This window comes from Schistocerca cancellata, chromosome 9 (genome assembly GCF_023864275.1).
Source record: "Schistocerca cancellata isolate TAMUIC-IGC-003103 chromosome 9, iqSchCanc2.1, whole genome shotgun sequence".
NCBI lineage: Eukaryota > Metazoa > Arthropoda > Insecta > Orthoptera > Acrididae > Schistocerca > Schistocerca cancellata.
The window spans coordinates 35,753,667-35,771,759 of record NC_064634.1 but is presented as its reverse complement, the minus strand read 5'-3'; the positions used below and the strand labels follow the sequence as shown (position 1 = coordinate 35,771,759).

The 18,093-nt window shown below is 44.7% G+C and overlaps 1 pseudogene; it reads left to right on the top strand.

Moving 5' to 3' along the window:
- Positions 1-3,150: 3,150 nt before the first annotated feature.
- On the top strand, positions 3,151-3,268 carry LOC126102446 (5S ribosomal RNA; annotated as a pseudogene).
- Positions 3,269-18,093: the final 14,825 nt, after the last annotated feature.

The window sequence follows — 18,093 nt, the reverse complement described above, 5'->3', positions numbered from 1 at the left end:
GTCGAGCAGCATACATAGCACACGCCCGTTTGGCATTATGATCACACGATATCGACCTTTTCCGCAACTGTTAACGGTCCGTTTTAACACGGGTAATGTATCACGAAGCAAATAACGTCCGCACTGGCGGAATGTTACGTGATACCACGTACTTATACGTGTGTGACTATTTCAGCGCCATCTATCACAAAGCGAAAAAAGTGGTCCAACTGAAACATTCATATTTCTATACGTACTACACGAATGTAATAACAATGGGGGTTCCTATTTAAAAAAAAAGCCGTTGATATCCGTTTGACCTACGGCATCTAGCGGACCAACCATAGCGCCATCTGGTTTCCTCCTTCAAGCTAGACGTGTTTTGTTCTTTGTAGTTTTTTCGTTTGGTGCTTATTTCGTGAGATATTTGGCCCGGTCGCTATCAATGGACCACCCTGTATATATGTGGTGTGTTCCTTCGGAAATGTACGAAGAAACACACACCATTTTGAAACAGCAGCCACTATGAATTAACACAAATGGAATTTCATACATTAGTTGCGAGTAGGCATTCTTTCAAATCAGTGGGGAAAGTTAAAAATTGGTCTAGACCAGTATTCGAATCAGAGTCTTGTGCTTACTATGCAACAGATACTCAAACAACTCTTTCTTTTTTCGTCTTCAGTTGGTTGGGGCGGAGGTCATATAACACGTGTTCTAAATGATCGTTGAATATTTTACTCAGTTTTTTCTATTGTTATCACAGACTGAACAGAATGAGCTACTGTGCCGGCAAGACACCATTTTGACCCAGCAGGAGTAGCGACCCATCCGGGCACAGTGGTCATCGCAGCTACACGGCCTACCCTGGCACGCCTCCCGTCAGACACAAATGTTCAACTTACACCACACACTACGACTGTAGTGCCCCTTGCGATTACCCTTATTACTTATGACATTTCGCCGATTTCCGTAATGAAACCAATGCCCACTCGCATCCAATGTCTGCAATTCCTTTATGTCCGAATTTATTAACATTAAAATATAAAACCAAAAGTTAGGAAGTTTTTTTTTTTTTTGGAGGTATTTGTATGGAGTGTAGCCTTTTACGGAAGGTAAACGTGGACAATAAGCAGTTCAAGGAAGAACAGGATAAAAGCATTTGAAATGCGCTGCCGCATAAGAGTGCTGAGAATTAGGTGGGTAGACTGAGGACATATTGCATTCAGTTGGCACAGCTTGACTAAAATAAGGGATGAGTTGACAGGACGCGTCCTGAGGCATCAAAAAATGTCAGTTCGGTAATGAACGGAAGGGTGGAGAGCCAAAATTGCATAGGGAGATCAAAGGACGAGTACAGTAAACGCGTTCACGTCGATGTGGGTTGCTGCACTTATTTGGAGTTGAAGAGGCTCACACAAGATACACTAGCGTCGAGAGCTGCACCAAACCAATCTTTGGACTGACGACCACAAAACAACATAAACGGCCGATAGTATACCTCACAAAAACGGTCTTTGGAAGATTTCTGAATATCGAGCATATCCACTCTCAAAAATTTCATTTATAGTTATTGTACGATCTATTGCGATTACAGTTGAAAACTACTCTAGGCTATCGTAACTAAGCGCGGACTAAAGTAATTTTCCTAGTATGAGGGCAGTTCAATAAGTAATGCAACACATTTTTTTCTGAAACAGGGGTTGTTTTATTCAGTATTGAAATACACCAGGTTATTCCCCAATCTTTTAGCTACACAACACTATTTTTCAACGTAATCTCCATCCAATGCTACGGCCTTACGCCACCTTGAGATGAGGGCCTGTATGCCTGCACGGTACCATTCCACTGGTCGATGTCGGAGCCAACGTCGTACTGCATCAATAACTTCTTCATCATCCGCGTAGTGCCTCCCACGGATTGCGTCCTTCATTGGGCCAAACATATGGAAATCCGACGGTGCGAGATCGGGGCTGTAGGGTGCATGAGGAAGAACAGTCCAGTGAAGTTTTGTGAGCTCCTCTCGGGTGCGAAGACTTGTGTGAGGTCTTGCGTTGTCATGAAGAAGGAGAAGTTCGTTCAGATTTTTGTGCCTACGAACACGCTGAAGTCGTTTCTTCAATTTCTGAAGAGTAGCACAATACACTTCAGAGTTGATCGTTTGACCATGGGGAAGGACATCGAACAGAATAACCCCTTCAGCGTCCCAGAAGACTGTAACCATGACTTTACCGGCTGAGGGTATGGCTTTAAACTTTTTCTTGGTAGGGGAGTGGGTGTGGCGCCACTCCATTGATTGCCGTTTTGTTCCAGGTTCGAAGTGATGAACCCGTGTTTCATCGCCTGTAACAATCTTTGACAAGAAATTGTCACCCTCAGCCACATGACGAGCAAGCAATTCCGCACAGATGGTTCTCCTTTGCTCTTTATGGTGTTCGGTTAGACAACGAGGGACCCAGCGGGAACAAACCTTTGAATATCCCAACTGGTGAACAATTGTGACAGCACTACCAACAGAGATGTCAAGTTGAGCACTGAGTTGTTTGATGGTGATCCGTCGATCATCTCGAACGAGTGTGTTCGCACGCTCCGCCATTGCAGGAGTCACAGCTGTGCACGGCCGGCCCGCACGTGGGAGATCAGACAGTCTTGCTGCTTTTGTCCACTGCCAGATCACCGTAGACATTCTGCAAGCGCCTATGAATATCTGAGATGCCCTGGTTTTCCGCCAAAAGAAACTCGATCACTGCCCGCTGTTTGCAACGCACATCCGTTACAGACGCCATTTTAACAGCTCCGTACAGCGCTGCCACCTGTCGGAAGTCAATGAAACTATACGAGACGAAGCGGGAATGTTTGAAAATATTCCACAAGAAATTTCCGGTTTTTTCAACCAAAATTGGCCGAGAAAAAAAAAGAGTTGCATTACTTATTGAACTGCCCTCGTAGCTTTGGTCAGTTAACCAATCGTGTGGTAGCGTTCTCGCTTCCCACGCCCGGGTTCCCGGATTCGATTCCCGGCGGGGTCAGGGATTTTCTCTGCCTCGTGATGGCTGGGTGTTGTGTGCTGTCCTTAGGTTAGTTAGGTTTAAGTAGTTCTAAGTTCTAGGGGACTGATGACCATAGATGTTAAGTCCCATAGTGCTCAGAGCCATTAGAGAGCCTCAGTTAACCAACGGCCTTGCCGCAGTGGTAACACCGGTTCCCGTCAGATCACCGAAGTGAAGCACTGTCGGGCTGGGCTAGCACTTGGATGGGTGACCAACCGGTCTGCCGACCGCTGTTGGCAGGCGGGGTGCAGTCAGCCCTTGTGAGGCAAACTGAGGAGCTACTCGTCTCGGAAACTGGCATACGGCCGGGAGAGCGGTCTGCTGACCACATGCCCCTCCATATCTGCATCCAGTGACGCCTCTCGGCCGAGGATGACACGGCGGCCGGTCGGTACCTTTGGGCCTTCATGGCCTGTTCGGGAAGAGTTTGGTAAGTTAGGGTCGTACCCACGTTACCTGTACATCAGGTGTGTTGCGTACCTGTCGGGCATTACCTTACCACGAACGCTTTCTCTACGTGTGTGATCAGTGTCTTATTTGATTCCCCTGAAGACCGGAAGCGGTGAAGCGTCTAGAAACTGAGTGAGGGTGTATAAAGGCCTGGGTAACTTACACAGCGTTTTTACTATCCTAATGTCTGTTACTTAAAAATAAAAAGTGTTTGTAGGAAAATTGAAATTGTCGATGTTCAGTTCAGATTTTACCCGAAAACTGTTGATTTATAACATGAAGTGATGTTGTAGTAAGAAAAAAAGACAACACAGATTTATCGTAGAATGCTAGGAAACGCCATTTCCTCAACAAAAAGGCATAATAAAAAACGTAAAACAAAATTCAAAAATATATCAAACATTGCATGAATATTACATCGAACTTACATAAAAAAATGCTTCTGTTGTTCATAAAGAACTTTCGTATTTAGCAATAATTTCAGGAAATTCTTGTCTTCGACCAAGATGATGAATATTCTATTGAGAAGAATATTATGTTTGTGCATGTAAACTGTACTTGCATCAAAAGTAATTGCTTTGGTTACATAAAAACGCAGAAGTTACGCGATCAGTGTGCCACTGAAGCCAAACCTAAATATGCTACTCTCCCATACATAGGCCCACTTTCATACCATATAGCAAACTTATTTAAAAAGAAGAAAAATATCAGAATCAGCTTTTCCACAAATAATAAATTACAACAAAAAGTAATCCATGATGTAAACAACTCCAAGAGTCCCTACCGTAAATCAGAAATATACAAACTCAAATGTGATACATGCCCAAAATTCTACATTGAACAGACAGGCAGAAGTTTTGAAATTAGATAAAAAGAACATATTGACGCTCTAAGACTTGGCAACTTGAACCAATCAGCATTTGCAGCCCATATTGCTGAAGAAAACCATTCAGTGGGAGACATTGAGGACAACTTAAAGATTTTCCATCTAACAGAAAAAGGAGCCACTATGAATATATTAGAAGAATTAGAAATACACACACACAGAAACAGCACCCCAGACTATATCCTTAACGAACAAACAGAGTTGGCTAACACCCCTTTCCTGAAAAATTTTCAAAAATTACTTTCCAGCCTCCAAAGCAAATAATATTAATACACCTATCTGCAGATCAAGTAGAAAATTTATATGTTACTATAATTCTCATGCTTCCAAATGTAATAAAACAATATACTATTTTACCTATACAGCCCTAAATATATATAAAAAACTTTATAATTAAATTAGCAATAAAAAAATTCAATCTCTCTGTACTAATGTAAAAGACATTACAGTTTTGTAAAGGAATATATGATCCTTTCCAAACATAGGACATCATCGTCAAATGTACGATATATCATAGCATCTGTGACACCTATATGTTTGTAAACTCTCTGTATGTACCAAAACATGTGGTGCGTGGTTGGAATGATCTCAGCGACAAATCTAAAGTGTACAGTGAGAACTATTACGTGTGCAACAACGAGGATGCACTGGGAATGCATTTACATCGATTGGATGAACGTTATGGAAACAATCACTCGAAACAGACGTTTCACGTAAGTCACATGCAATGAAAATCTGCAACGCAACCATCTGTGTGTGGCGTGTTTGTAATTATGTTTTATTTATATTTTAGGACAATTAATCTATAAAAACACACCAAATGTCAGAAAGAAAGCGTGTAAACCGTCTGATGATGAATCGCAACGATTCGAAACCGGTAACGGTTTCCTTTGAATAAAGGAACTCAAAGTAAATTTGTGGCTGGTTGCTGTCCTAACACCATCAACAGTTAATTTTTATTACTTGTAAAACGGAATCTATATTCTGTAAGAATATAAAATACGGAATGGGCTAACACTGAAAGAAGCGCGGTGCTAATTATGTACAAAACAAACAAAAAAACAAAGAGAAGTCCTCGTGTCTCAGTTTCTTTCTTACACATTCTTTTATGTTCCTTTCCCTACCAATACTGCCGGTAATTGTACCATTTATGTAGTGTACTAGAACTACCGAACCGTAGTGTTGCTAGAGTGCAACTCTAATATTGTGATCCACTTCTCACCTAGTTAGCTAATTATTTCTATCCAGTGGTAATGTACAGCCTGACTATACTGCCTGATAAAGAAAAATTGAAGCACCAAGAAGACATGATCGAATGTCAGTGTGAAACCGCACACGTGCACACCGTCTTCGGGCACGTAAATTACCAGTTGCAACTCTGTGACAAGAACGCCACGAGGGCGGGTAAGTGTTGTTCGCGCTTAGTGTTACCAGGCCTGACAGAGGACGTAAGAGGTGTGAAAAGTGTCAGAAGTTGAATGATCAGTGATTACTGTGAATGACACGGAAACGGAACATACGCCTGTGAGGCAGCGTTATTAGCACATGACAGAGAGAGGGGTCTCTCTGTGTGTCTCTACATGATCAGCTGGTACGATGCTCGTTCAATAAATAGTGCCCCACATTAAAAAAAAAAAAGCCGTTAAGGGGCTCCGGAAAGGCTCAAAATCATGAAAAGTTCAATTTTTACTTTTTTGCGTTTCCTGAATCTGCAGACTATTACCTTTTAATAGATATATAATTTATTCAATTCCGAAGACTACAACTATTTTTAAATTTTGTTTGAAATGTGTTCTACATGGGCTTGACCCACTGTGGCGCTGTTAAACTGCTGTCAAATGGTGTTATTATTAACGTCCGTGTTCATCAGGTACATTTTAGTGATGTGAGATAAAGTATGTGTTGTGGCTAACCTGTGATGGTTCAATATATATCGCGACTGAAAGCTTCGTACAAGAAACAAAAACTCAGTGATGGTAAAGGGTTGGATGGGAAGGGAAGGTTAACTGACAGTGTAATTGACAAAATACAGAACTATTATGGAATGGCTATTAGGCAAAATACACAAAGTGTCGACGAAATGAAGAAGGCTGTTTGGGCTCTTTTTTTCATACTTCTTCAACCGATGAAAATCCCCAACATAGCTTGTGTCCCAAAGAAGAAGACAGTTGGTGTAAATATAACAAAGGATTGCTAACTGGTGAAGTGTACACTCATAAGCATAGTCTGCCTCATGCAATAATGGAGGTGATAAAACCTATTTTCAGAGACTTAGCAGCACCTGAACTGTTGAAAATGTGTATTCACAGAAAAACTCAAAACCCCAATGAAAGTGTAAATAGTGTTATATGGTCGAGAATCCCCAAGACTGTATTTGTTGGAATAGAAACACTTCACTTTGGTGTGTATGAAGCTGTTGCGACTTTCAATCATGGCAACATTGTAAGGTGCAAGGTATTTAGAAATATGGGAATGAAGATAGGTTCTAACATGGTACGAGCGATGCTTGCTTTAGACAAGGAACGCCTTCGGGCTGCACACAGGGCTGTAAAGAGTCTAGAAATACAAGCAAGAGTATACAGGAGGAGGAACAAGAGGAAGCTGGAGGAGGAGTTTGCAGAGGATGAAGATAATCCATCCTACGGACCTGGAATGCACTAAAAAGTGGGAGAGGTGGCCGAAACACCATATCCTTAACATACCCCCATAAGAAAAAATCGCAGGGGGTAAGATCAGGGCTTCTTGGAGGCCAGTGATGAAGTGCTCTGTCACGGACTGCCTGGCGGCCGATCCATCGCCTCGGGTAGTTGACGTTCAGGTAGTTACGGACAGATAAGTGCCAATGTGGTGGCGCTCCATCCTGCTGAAATATGAATTATTGAGCTTCTTGTTCGAGCTGAGGGAACAGCCAATTCTCTAACATCTCCAGATACTGTAGTCCAGTTACAGTAGCACCTCCGAAGAAAAAGGGACCAAAAACTTTATTGGCTGAAATGGCACAGAAAACGTTCACCTTAGGCGAGTCACGTTCATACTGAGTTGTTTCCCGCGGATTCTCAGTGCCCCGTATACAGACATTGTGACGGTTGACTTTCCCGTTAGTGTGGAAAGTTGCTTCATCACTAAACACAATCTTTGAAACGAAAGATTCATCTGTTTCCATTCGAGCAAGGATAAAATCACAGAAATCGATTCTTTTAATCTTATCAGCTGCACACAGTGCTTGAACCAATTTCAGACGATAAGGTTTCATAACTAACCTTTTTCGTAGGACTCTCCATAGAGTTGATTGTGGAATTTGCAGCTCTCTGCTAGCTCTGCGAGTCGATTTTCCTGGGTTGCGAACAAATGCTTGCTGGATGCGTGCTACATTTTCATCACTCGTTCTCGGCCGTCCAGAACTTTTCCCTTTGCACAAACACCCATTCTCTGTAAACTGTTTATACCAACATTTAATACACCACCTATCAGGAGGTTTAACACCATACTTCGTTCGAAATGCACGCTGAACAACTGTCGTCGATTCACTTCTGCCGTACTCAATAACACAAAAAGCTTTCTGTTGAGCGGTCGCCATCTTAGCATCAACTGACGCTGACGCCTAGTCAACAGCGCCTCAAGCGAACAAATGTACAACTAAATGAAACTTTATAGCTCCCTTAATTCGCCGACAGATAGTGCTTAGCTCTGCCTTTTGTCGTTGCAGAGTTTTAAATTCCTAAAGTTGTGGTATTCTTTTTGAATCACCCTGTATATTGTCGTCGAACTCTGACTCTTAAGAATAATTATATTCTGAGAAAAAAGTGTAGCGCATTACTTGTTGAACGACATTCGCAGAATCGTGCAGTATTCAAATTTGTGGGATTTCGGGATGCGACAATCGGCCGACGTTGGACTGCATGGGAACAAGAGGGCAGACACACTCCTCTTCAAGATTCTGCTTATATTTGACAACCACATCGGAGGATTGCGATATTGTGCATAAAGAGCCACATAACCCCTTCACATCTGTTATTGCCATTCGAGAACAAGTACTCGGCTCACTGTAACATTCTATGTCATTCGACAGCAATGGCCAGGGACAAACTGTAGCCGGACCAGGGAATTACCGTCACAGGCGGAAGGAGCTGTTAACATCACAACGCAAACGGCTGCGGTGGGTGTGATGCTGTTACCGGGAAGCATCGACAGCTGATGAATTGAATCTACCCTTTGGTGCCTCTGTTTGAAATTACTTCATTGCCGTATTTGTGTCTTTTTAAAATTTCTTTTAATTATACCTTGTTCAATGCCTACTTATTTGTCAGTTTCACCTGAAATTAATTCTAGTCCGCCACGTATGCTAATGACCACTGAAGTCGAAATTGAGTCTTATTTGTACTGGAAGTTTTTGCTTCCCTGACTGATGTAGCGATTACAAAATGGTCTCCTGCTGCGGGAGGTGAACGCTAACGGCTCAGTGAATCTTCGCTCTTTCACGTAATTAAGTTCCATACCTCTGGTGAAACTTTGCCCCTTTCAAGAAAATTAATATTTGTTGTTTCAATTATAATTGCTATTGTACGAGGGTGAGTCAAATGAAAACCTTAAATTTGTAATAATGAATCTAAATTTCGCGCCGTTATAGTGTAAGTTGGTAAGCGTGCTGCAAACAGCGTGCAGAATGGCCTGTAGGTGGCAGCATAGTGCAGATGCACATATACCGTCGCAGTATCAATATAAAGATGGCTGCCCCACTTGCGACTTGCACCAGGGAAGAACAGCGTTCGGTTATTCGGTTTTTGCGTAGTGAAGGTGTGAAACGTATTGAAATTCATCGACGAATGAAGGTTCAGTACGGTGATGCATTTTTATCACAGCAGCAAGTCTACGAATGGAGTAGGAAGTTCGCAAATGGTGTGATTTCAGTGGAAGGTGCTCCTCGTCCAGGTCAAGGCACAACGAGCTGTGACTCCACAGAACATTGCAGCAGTTGAAGCCATAGTGAAGGAAAACAACCGAGTGACACTGAATGATATTGCAGCATGGTTACAGACTGGTGATGCGTCAGCACACCACATTGTGCATGATTTGCTCCAGTTTCAAAAAGTGTCTGCCACGGCAGCTGATGCCACGGCAGCTGGGTGCCACGGCAGCTCACTCCTGAAATGAGAGAACGACGTGTTGATGCTTGTGAAGAACTTCTCCGGCGCTTTGAACGAGAAGGTGATGGCTTCCTTGCAAGAACCGTTACTGCGGACGAAACCTGGGTTCACTTCCACCAACCGGAAACGAAGAGAGCGAGCAAGGAACGGCGCCATTCCTCATCACCAAAACCAAAGAAGTTTCGAACAGAACCATCAGCAGGGGAGGTTACGCTGACTCTCTTTGGGACGAAAAAGGCGTCATTTTGGAGCATTACATGCCTAGAGGGACCACTTTCACCAGTGCATCACACAGAGATCTCCTAAAAAATTATCTACTGCCTGGAAGCAAATCAAAGCGACGTGGATTGCTGTCAGCAGATGCCCTTTTACAACATGACAATGCATGGCTCCACACTGCCCGTACAACAGTTGCAACAATCACAGACCTGCATTTTGAGTGTCTTCCTCATCCACCATACTCACCAGACCTTGCCCCAAGTGATTCCATATGTTTGGACCACTCAAAGACGCAATGGAAGGAAAGAAGTTCCGTTCTGATGAAGAGGTACGCCACGCGGTGCATGAGTGTTGTTTGCGCGGACTACCAAACGATTTTTTTTCTAAAGGAATTTATGCACTTTTTAAGCGCTGGAGGACTTGCATTGAGAATATGGGAGTTTATGTAGAAAAGTGATAGAGCTTTGTACCACTTCCGCACAATAAAAAAATTTTAAAAAAATATTTAAGGTTTTCATTTGACTCACTCTCGTAGTTGTTTGTGTGTTAGACCTCAAGATTTGTTTGTTACCTTCAAGCCACTTAATTTAATGTACTTAGGTGGAGATACTAGAAGTTATCAGATAGATTATATAGTGGTAAGACAGAGATTTAGGAACCAGGTTTTAAATTGTAAGACATTTCGAGGGGCAGATGTAGACTCTGACCACAATCTATTGGTTATGAACTGTAGATTAAAACTGAAGAAACTGCAAAAAGGTGGGAATTTAAGGAGATGGAACCTGGATAAAATGAATAAACCAGAGGCTGTACAGAGTTTCAAGGAGAGCATAAGGGAACAATTGACAGGAAAGGGGGAAAGAAATACAGTAGAAGACGAATGGGTAGCTCTGCGGGATGAAGTAGTGAAGGCATCAAAGGATCAAGTAGGTAAAAAGACGAGGGCTAGTAGAAATCCTTGGGTAATGGAAGAAATATTTAATTTAATTGATGAAAGGAGAAAATATAAAAATACAGTAAATGAAGCAGGCAAAAAGGAATAGAAACGTTTCAAAACGTCTCAAAAATGAGATCGACAGTAAGTGTAAAATGGCTAGGCAGGGATGGCTAGAGGACAAATGTAAGGATGTAGAGGCTTATCTCACTAAGGGTAAGATAGATACTGCCAATAGGAAAATTAAAGACAACTTCGGAGAAAAGAGAACCACTTTTATGAATATCAAGAGCTCAGATGGAAACCCAGTTCTAAGCAAAGAAGGGAAAGCAGAAAGGTGGAAGGAGTATATCGAGGGTCTATACAGGGGCTATGTTCTTGAGGGCAATATTATGGAAACTGAAGAGGATGTAGATGAAGATGAAATGGGAGATATGATACTGCGTGAAGAGTTTGACAGAGCATTGAAAGACCTAAGTCGAAACAAGGCCCAGGGAGTAGAAAACATTCCATTAGAACTACTGACAGCCTTGGGAGAGCCAGTCCTGACAAAACTCTACCATCTGGTGAGCAAGATGTATGAGAGAGGCAAAATTCCCTCAGACTTCAAGAAGAATATAATAATTCCAATCCCTAAGAAAGGAGGTGTTGACGGATGTGAAAATTACCGAACTATCAGTTTAGTAAGTCACAGCTGCAAAATACTAACTCGAATTCTTTACAGACGAATGAAAAAACTGGTAGAAGCTGACCTCGGGGAAGATCAGTTTGGATTCCGTAGAAATGTTGGAACACGTGAGGCCATACTGACCCTGCGACTTATCTTAGAAGAAAGATTAAGGAAAGGCAAACCTCCGTTTCCAGCATTTGTAGACTTAGAGAAAGCTTTTGACAATGTTGACTGGTATACTCTCTTTCAAATTCTAAAGGTGGTAGGGGTAAAATACAGGGAGCGAAAGGCTATTTACCATTTGTACAGATACAAGATGGCAGTTATAAAAGTTGAGGGGCATGAAAGGGAAGCAGTGATTGAGAAGGGAGTGAGACAGGGTTGTAGCCTCTCCCCGATGTTATTCAATCTGTATATTGAGCAAGGAAACAAAAGAAAAATTCGGAGTAGGTATTAAAATCCATGGAGAAGAAATAAAAACTTTGAGGTTCGCCGATGACATTGTAGTTCTGTACGAGACAGCAAAGGACTTGAAGAGCAGTTGAACGGAATGGACAGTGTCTTGAAAAGAGGATATAAGATGAACATCAACAAAAGTAAAACGAGGATAATGCAATGTAGTCGAATTAAGTCGGGTGATACTGAGGGAATTAGATTAGGAAATGAGACAAAGTAGTAATGGAGTTTTGCTATTTGGGGAGCAAAAAACCGAAGATGGTCGAAGTAGAGAGGATATAAAATGTAGACTGGCAATGACAAGGAAAGCGTTTCTGAAGAAGAGGAATTTATAACGTCGAGTATAGATTTAAGTGTCAGGAAGTCGTTTCTGAAAGTATTTGTATGGAGTGTAGCCATGTATGGAAGTGAAACGTGGACGATAAATAGTTTGGACAAGAAGAGATTAGAAGGTTTCGAAATGTGGTGCTACAGAAGAATTCTGAAGATTAGATGGGTAGATCACATAACTAATGAGGAGGCATTGAACAGAATTGGGGAGACGAGGAGTCTGTGGCACAACTTGACAAGAAGAAGGGACCGGTTGGTAGGACACGTTCTGAGGCCTCAAAGGATTAGCAATTTAGCATTGGAGGGCAGCGTGGAGGGTAAAAATCGTAGAGGGAGATGAATACACTAAGCAGATACAGAAGGATGTAGGTTGCAGTAAGTACTGGGAGATGAAGCAGCTTGCACAGGATAGGGTAGCATGGAGAGCTGCATCAAACCAGTCTCAGGACTGAAGACCACAACAACAACAACAACAATTTAATGTATCTGTTAATCGTGTGAATTTCTGGTTATTACATCAACTTATTATATTTTATTGTAATAATAACTGCTCTATCCAGTTAGTAATTCTTACTGTAAAATTCGTGTTACAAGAATGGTTTGGTTGGGGTTTCGGGCTACGCTCATATTGAACTTTTTGTCTTGGTCTGAGCATTTTGATATGTTCTCTGGTTAGTATGCACGAGTTATATGTTTCCTTGTTTTCTCTCGGCCTTCCAAGCTGTTCGTAGCGATTGGAGGCGCCGCTCCCGGGTGTTATTTGCTATCCGTCGGTCCATCGGGCGTGGCCAGTCCGCGTCGGCTGTGTGCGTGCGCGCCGCTTCCCGTCCCACCGTAGCCCCTGAGACGTTGCGGCCTCCTGGCTTGCTACGCCATCCCTCATAAGTTAGGTTCCTGTCTCGTAGCAATAGGGCGTTAATTTACCCAGCAGTGCCCGTTAGTCTACACCATCTTATTCAGACTTGCCTACCGTACCTGCCCTTTCCATGATCCCCACTCTTAAGTCGGGTTTTAAACGTAGTATTTTTCATATTGATGCAATGCACAACTTTTTAAATGGTATTTTGTTATTTTCCCACGTCAGCATCTTACATATTTTTCAGAAGTAAGTGTTTCAACTTGGCCAGTATTATAAAAAATATATTTTGTATTTATTTATGTTGAACCTATTTGCATTCTGTTTACCTGTAAGTCTAAATTGAAGAGTTTCCATTTCTCAGGTATGTTTGAAATATGCTCTGTATGTAGGGTGGTAAGATGGAGTAAGAGCATTCAGAATAAATGTGTTGATCAAATATGTTTGAAGAATTATGTGAATTAACCTTGCCGAGTGTTACAAAAAAATTAATTAATTTATTTATATTGGACCTACTTGTTTTCTGTTTACTTGTAAATCTGAATTGAAGAGTTGCCGTTTCCAATGTATGTTCTAAAAATGCTCTATGCTTATGGTGGTAAGATGGAATAAGGGAATTCAGAAGGAATGTGTTTCTCAAAAATGGTTCTGAGCACTACGAGACTTAACATCTGACGTCATCAGTCCCCTAGACTTAGAACTACTTAAACCTAACTAACCTAAGGACATCACACACATCCATGCACGAGGCAGGATTCGAACCTGCGACCGTAGCAGCCGCGTGGTTCCGGACTCAAGCGCCTAGAACCGTGCGGGCACATGGGCTGGCTAATGAGTTTTTCGACAATGAGATTTTCACTCTGCAGCGGAGTGTGCGCTGCCACGCAGGTGACTTATAAGATTTATTTGTGCAATGAAATATTATTGGAGTCTTGTGAAGTAACAAATGACTTGTGATAAATGGCCTGCACTTTTCCATGCCCGTTTCGTTGTTCCTTTACGCTGGGGCATGTACTGACATTTCAATAGGGGTAGGGGGCGAGGGGAGAGAGTTTCACAGACATGGTACAGGATTTGGGTTGGACATCATTAAAACAAAGACGTTTTTCGTTGTGGCGGGATTTCCAATCACCAACTCTATCAAGTTGCCTTCCGTCACAAATGTCGATGCACGCAAGCACTGTGATATGACTTTCAAAATGTTGCACCACAGCAATCAGTCATCCTTTTCTTTCAGGTTTCATTAAAGCAAATCTACATTTCGGCCAGTGCCTGGCCATTATCAACGCACTACTTCATAGTTTCAGAACGTGTCCCCGCACGTCAGTCCCCTGTTGTTCGGGCTTCTGTCACAGTTCGAGTGAGCTGTGACAGAAACCCGAACAACAGGGGCTTGACATACGGGAACACGTTCTGAAACTATGAAGTAGTGCGTTGATAATGGCCGGGCACTAGCCTACATCTAGATAGATTTGCTTCAATAAAACCTCAAAGAATAGGACGATTGATTGCTGTGTTCCATCATTTTGAAAGACACCAACTTTCTCCTCCGAATGCGAAAACGTTCTACTGACGCCGACGGGAAACGATCATCACAATAAAATAAGGGAAATCAGAGCTCACACCGGAGAGGTACAGGTGTTCGTTCTTTCTCGCGGGTTATTCGAGAATGCAATAACAGAGAATTAATGTGAAGGTGGTTCGATGAACCCTCTGACAGGCACTAAAGTGTGATTTGGCTGGCTCTGAGCACTATGGGACTTAACACCTGTGGTCATCAGTCCCCTAGAACTTAGAACTACTTAAACCTAACTAACCTAAGGACATCACACACATCCATGCCCGAAACAGGATTCGAACCTGCGACCGTAGCAGTCGCGCGGTTCCGGACTGAGCGCCTAGAACCGCTAGACCACCGCGGCCGGCCAAAGTGTGATTTACAGAGTATCCATGTATATGTAGTTGTAAATAAGTAAATAATTAAAACTGGGAAACAGTTACTAGACTGGTGTGTAAAACGTAAGGGCGAGAGTAACTTTCGTATGATGTGCCACTGCCAAGTAACATATTTCGATTAAACTAGGAACATAGGTAGAAATAACTGCTACAGTATAGTACGGAAGACAATTGAAAGAAATACGTAATGAGACGAACGGAAATGACACACTTTATTCAAAGTTCAGTACACTTACATTGACGCCACCGCGATTCATGATGGTCCCATGGACATTGCAAAAGGAAAGATATGGCTGTCAGACTCTGGAGGGTGTGAAATCACCAGTGACCGCAGTGCACGCTTCGTAACGTGCTCCCATGCTGGCCACGATGTTGCTAAGGAGTCCTCGTGGTAAGGCGGTCCGCTCCTCCAGCAACACGGATGACAACAACTGAATGGTCGTTGGTGCGTGTGGATTGCTACGGTACGTCTTCCCAATGCATAGCTCTCGCGCTCGATGGGATATACACTCCTGGAAATGGAAAAAAGAACACATTGACACCGGTGTGTCAGACCCACCATACTTGCTCCGGACACTGCGAGAGGGCTGTACAAGCAATGATCACACGCACGGCACAGCGGACACACCAGGAACCGCGGTGTTGGCCGTCGAATGGCGCTAGCTGCGCAGCATTTGTGCACCGCCGCCGTCAGTGTCAGCCAGTTCGCCGTGGCATACGGAGCTCCATCGCAGTCTTTAACACTGGTAGCATGCCGCGACAGCGTGGACGTGAACCGTATGTGCAGTTGACGGACTTTGAGCGAGGGCGTATAGTGGGCATGCGGGAGGCCGGGTGGACGTACCGCCGAATTGCTCAACACGTGGGGCGTGAGGTCTCCGCAGTACATCGATGTTGTCGCCAGTGGTCGGCGGAAGGTGCACGTGGCGTGCCACACCAGGAACCGCGGTGTTGGCCGTCGAATGGCGCTAGCTGCGCAGCATTTGTACACCGCCGCCGTCAGTGTCAGCCAGTTCGCCGTGGCATACGGAGCTCCATCGCAGTCTTTAACACTGGTAGCATGCCGCGACAGCGTGGACGTGAACCGTATGTGCAGTTGACGGACTTTGAGCGAGGGCGTATAGTGGGCATGCGGGAGGCCGGGTGGACGTACCGCCGAATTGCTCAACACGTGGGGCGTGAGGTCTCCGCAGTACATCGATGTTGTCGCCAGTGGTCGGCGGAAGGTGCACGTGGCGTGCCACACCAGGAACCGCGGTGTTGGCCGTCGAATGGCGCTAGCTGCGCAGCATTTGTACACCGCCGCCGTCAGTGTCAGCCAGTTCGCCGTGGCATACGGAGCTCCATCGCAGTCTTTAACACTGGTAGCATGCCGCGACAGCGTGGACGTGAACCGTATGTGCAGTTGACGGACTTTGAGCGAGGGCGTATAGTGGGCATGCGGGAGGCCGGGTGGACGTACCGCCGAATTGCTCAACACGTGGGGCGTGAGGTCTCCGCAGTACATCGATGTTGTCGCCAGTGGTCGGCGGAAGGTGCACGTGGCGTGCCACACCAGGAACCGCGGTGTTGGCCGTCGAATGGCGCTAGCTGCGCAGCATTTGTACACCGCCGCCGTCAGTGTCAGCCAGTTCGCCGTGGCATACGGAGCTCCATCGCAGTCTTTAACACTGGTAGCATGCCGCGACAGCGTGGACGTGAACCGTATGTGCAGTTGACGGACTTTGAGCGAGGGCGTATAGTGGGCATGCGGGAGGCCGGGTGGACGTACCGCCGAATTGCTCAACACGTGGGGCGTGAGGTCTCCGCAGTACATCGATGTTGTCGCCAGTGGTCGGCGGAAGGTGCACGTGCCCGTCGACCTGGGACCGGACCGCAGCGACGCACGGATGCACGCCAAGACCGTAGGATCCTACGCAGTGCCGTAGGGGACCGCACCGCCACTTCCCAGCAAATTAGGGACACTGTTGCTCCTGGGGTATCGGCGAGGACCATTCGCAACCGTCTCCATGAAGCTGGGCTACGGTCCCGCACACCGTTAGGCCGTCTTCCGCTCACGCCCCAACATCGTGCAGCCCGCCTCCAGTGGTGTCGCGACAGGCGTGAATGGAGGGACGAATGGAGACGTGTCGTCTTCAGCGATGAGAGTCGCTTCTGCCTTGGTGCCAATGATGGTCGTATGCGTGTTTGGCGCCGTGCAGGTGAGCGCCACAATCAGGACTGCATACGACCGAGGCACACAGGGCCAACACCCGGCATCATGGTGTGGGGAGCGATCTCCTACACTGGCCGTACACCACTGGTGATCGTCGAGGGGACACTGAATAGTGCACGGTACATCCAAACCGTCATCGAACCCATCGTTTTACCATTCCTAGACCGGCAAGGGAACTTGCTGTTCCAACAGGACAATGCACGTCCGCATGTATCCCGTGCCACCCAACGTGCTCTAGAAGGTGTAAGTCAACTACCCTGGCCAGCAAGATCTCCGGATCTGTCCCCCATTGAGCATGTTTGGGACTGGATGAAGCGTCGTCTCACGCGGTCTGCACGTCCAGCACGAACGCTGGTTCAACTGAGGCGCCAGGTGGAAATGGCATGGCAAGCCGTTCCACAGGGCTACATCCAGCATCTCTACGATCGTCTCCATGGGAGAATAGCAGCCTGCATTGCTGCGAAAGGTGGATATACACTGTACTAGTGCCGACATTGTGCATGCTCTGTTGCCTGTGTCTATGTGCCTGTGGTTCTGTCAGTGTGATCATGTGATGTATCTGACCCCAGGAATGTGTCAATAAAGTTTCCCCTTCCTGGGACAATGAATTCACGGTGTTCTTATTTCAATTTCCAGGAGTATATTATTTATGTATTTATTTATTTATTTATTGTTCAGCTAATTCAATCTATACAAGATGTAGCCTCTTTAAGTTATTAAATACATTTTTAAGAGGTGTTTCCATGCATCTCTGTCCGCTGCTGTCTTCTGCCAGTTGAAGCCCGCAATTTTCCTGAGTTCCTTATCCCAACGATCAGGAGGTCTCCCTGGTGGTATTCGTTTTTCTCTGGGACTCCACTCTAAAACTGATTTTGTCCATCTTCCATCCTTCGCTCGTGCAATACGTCCTGCCCACTGCCATTTTAGAGTCTCAACCCGTTCTACAAT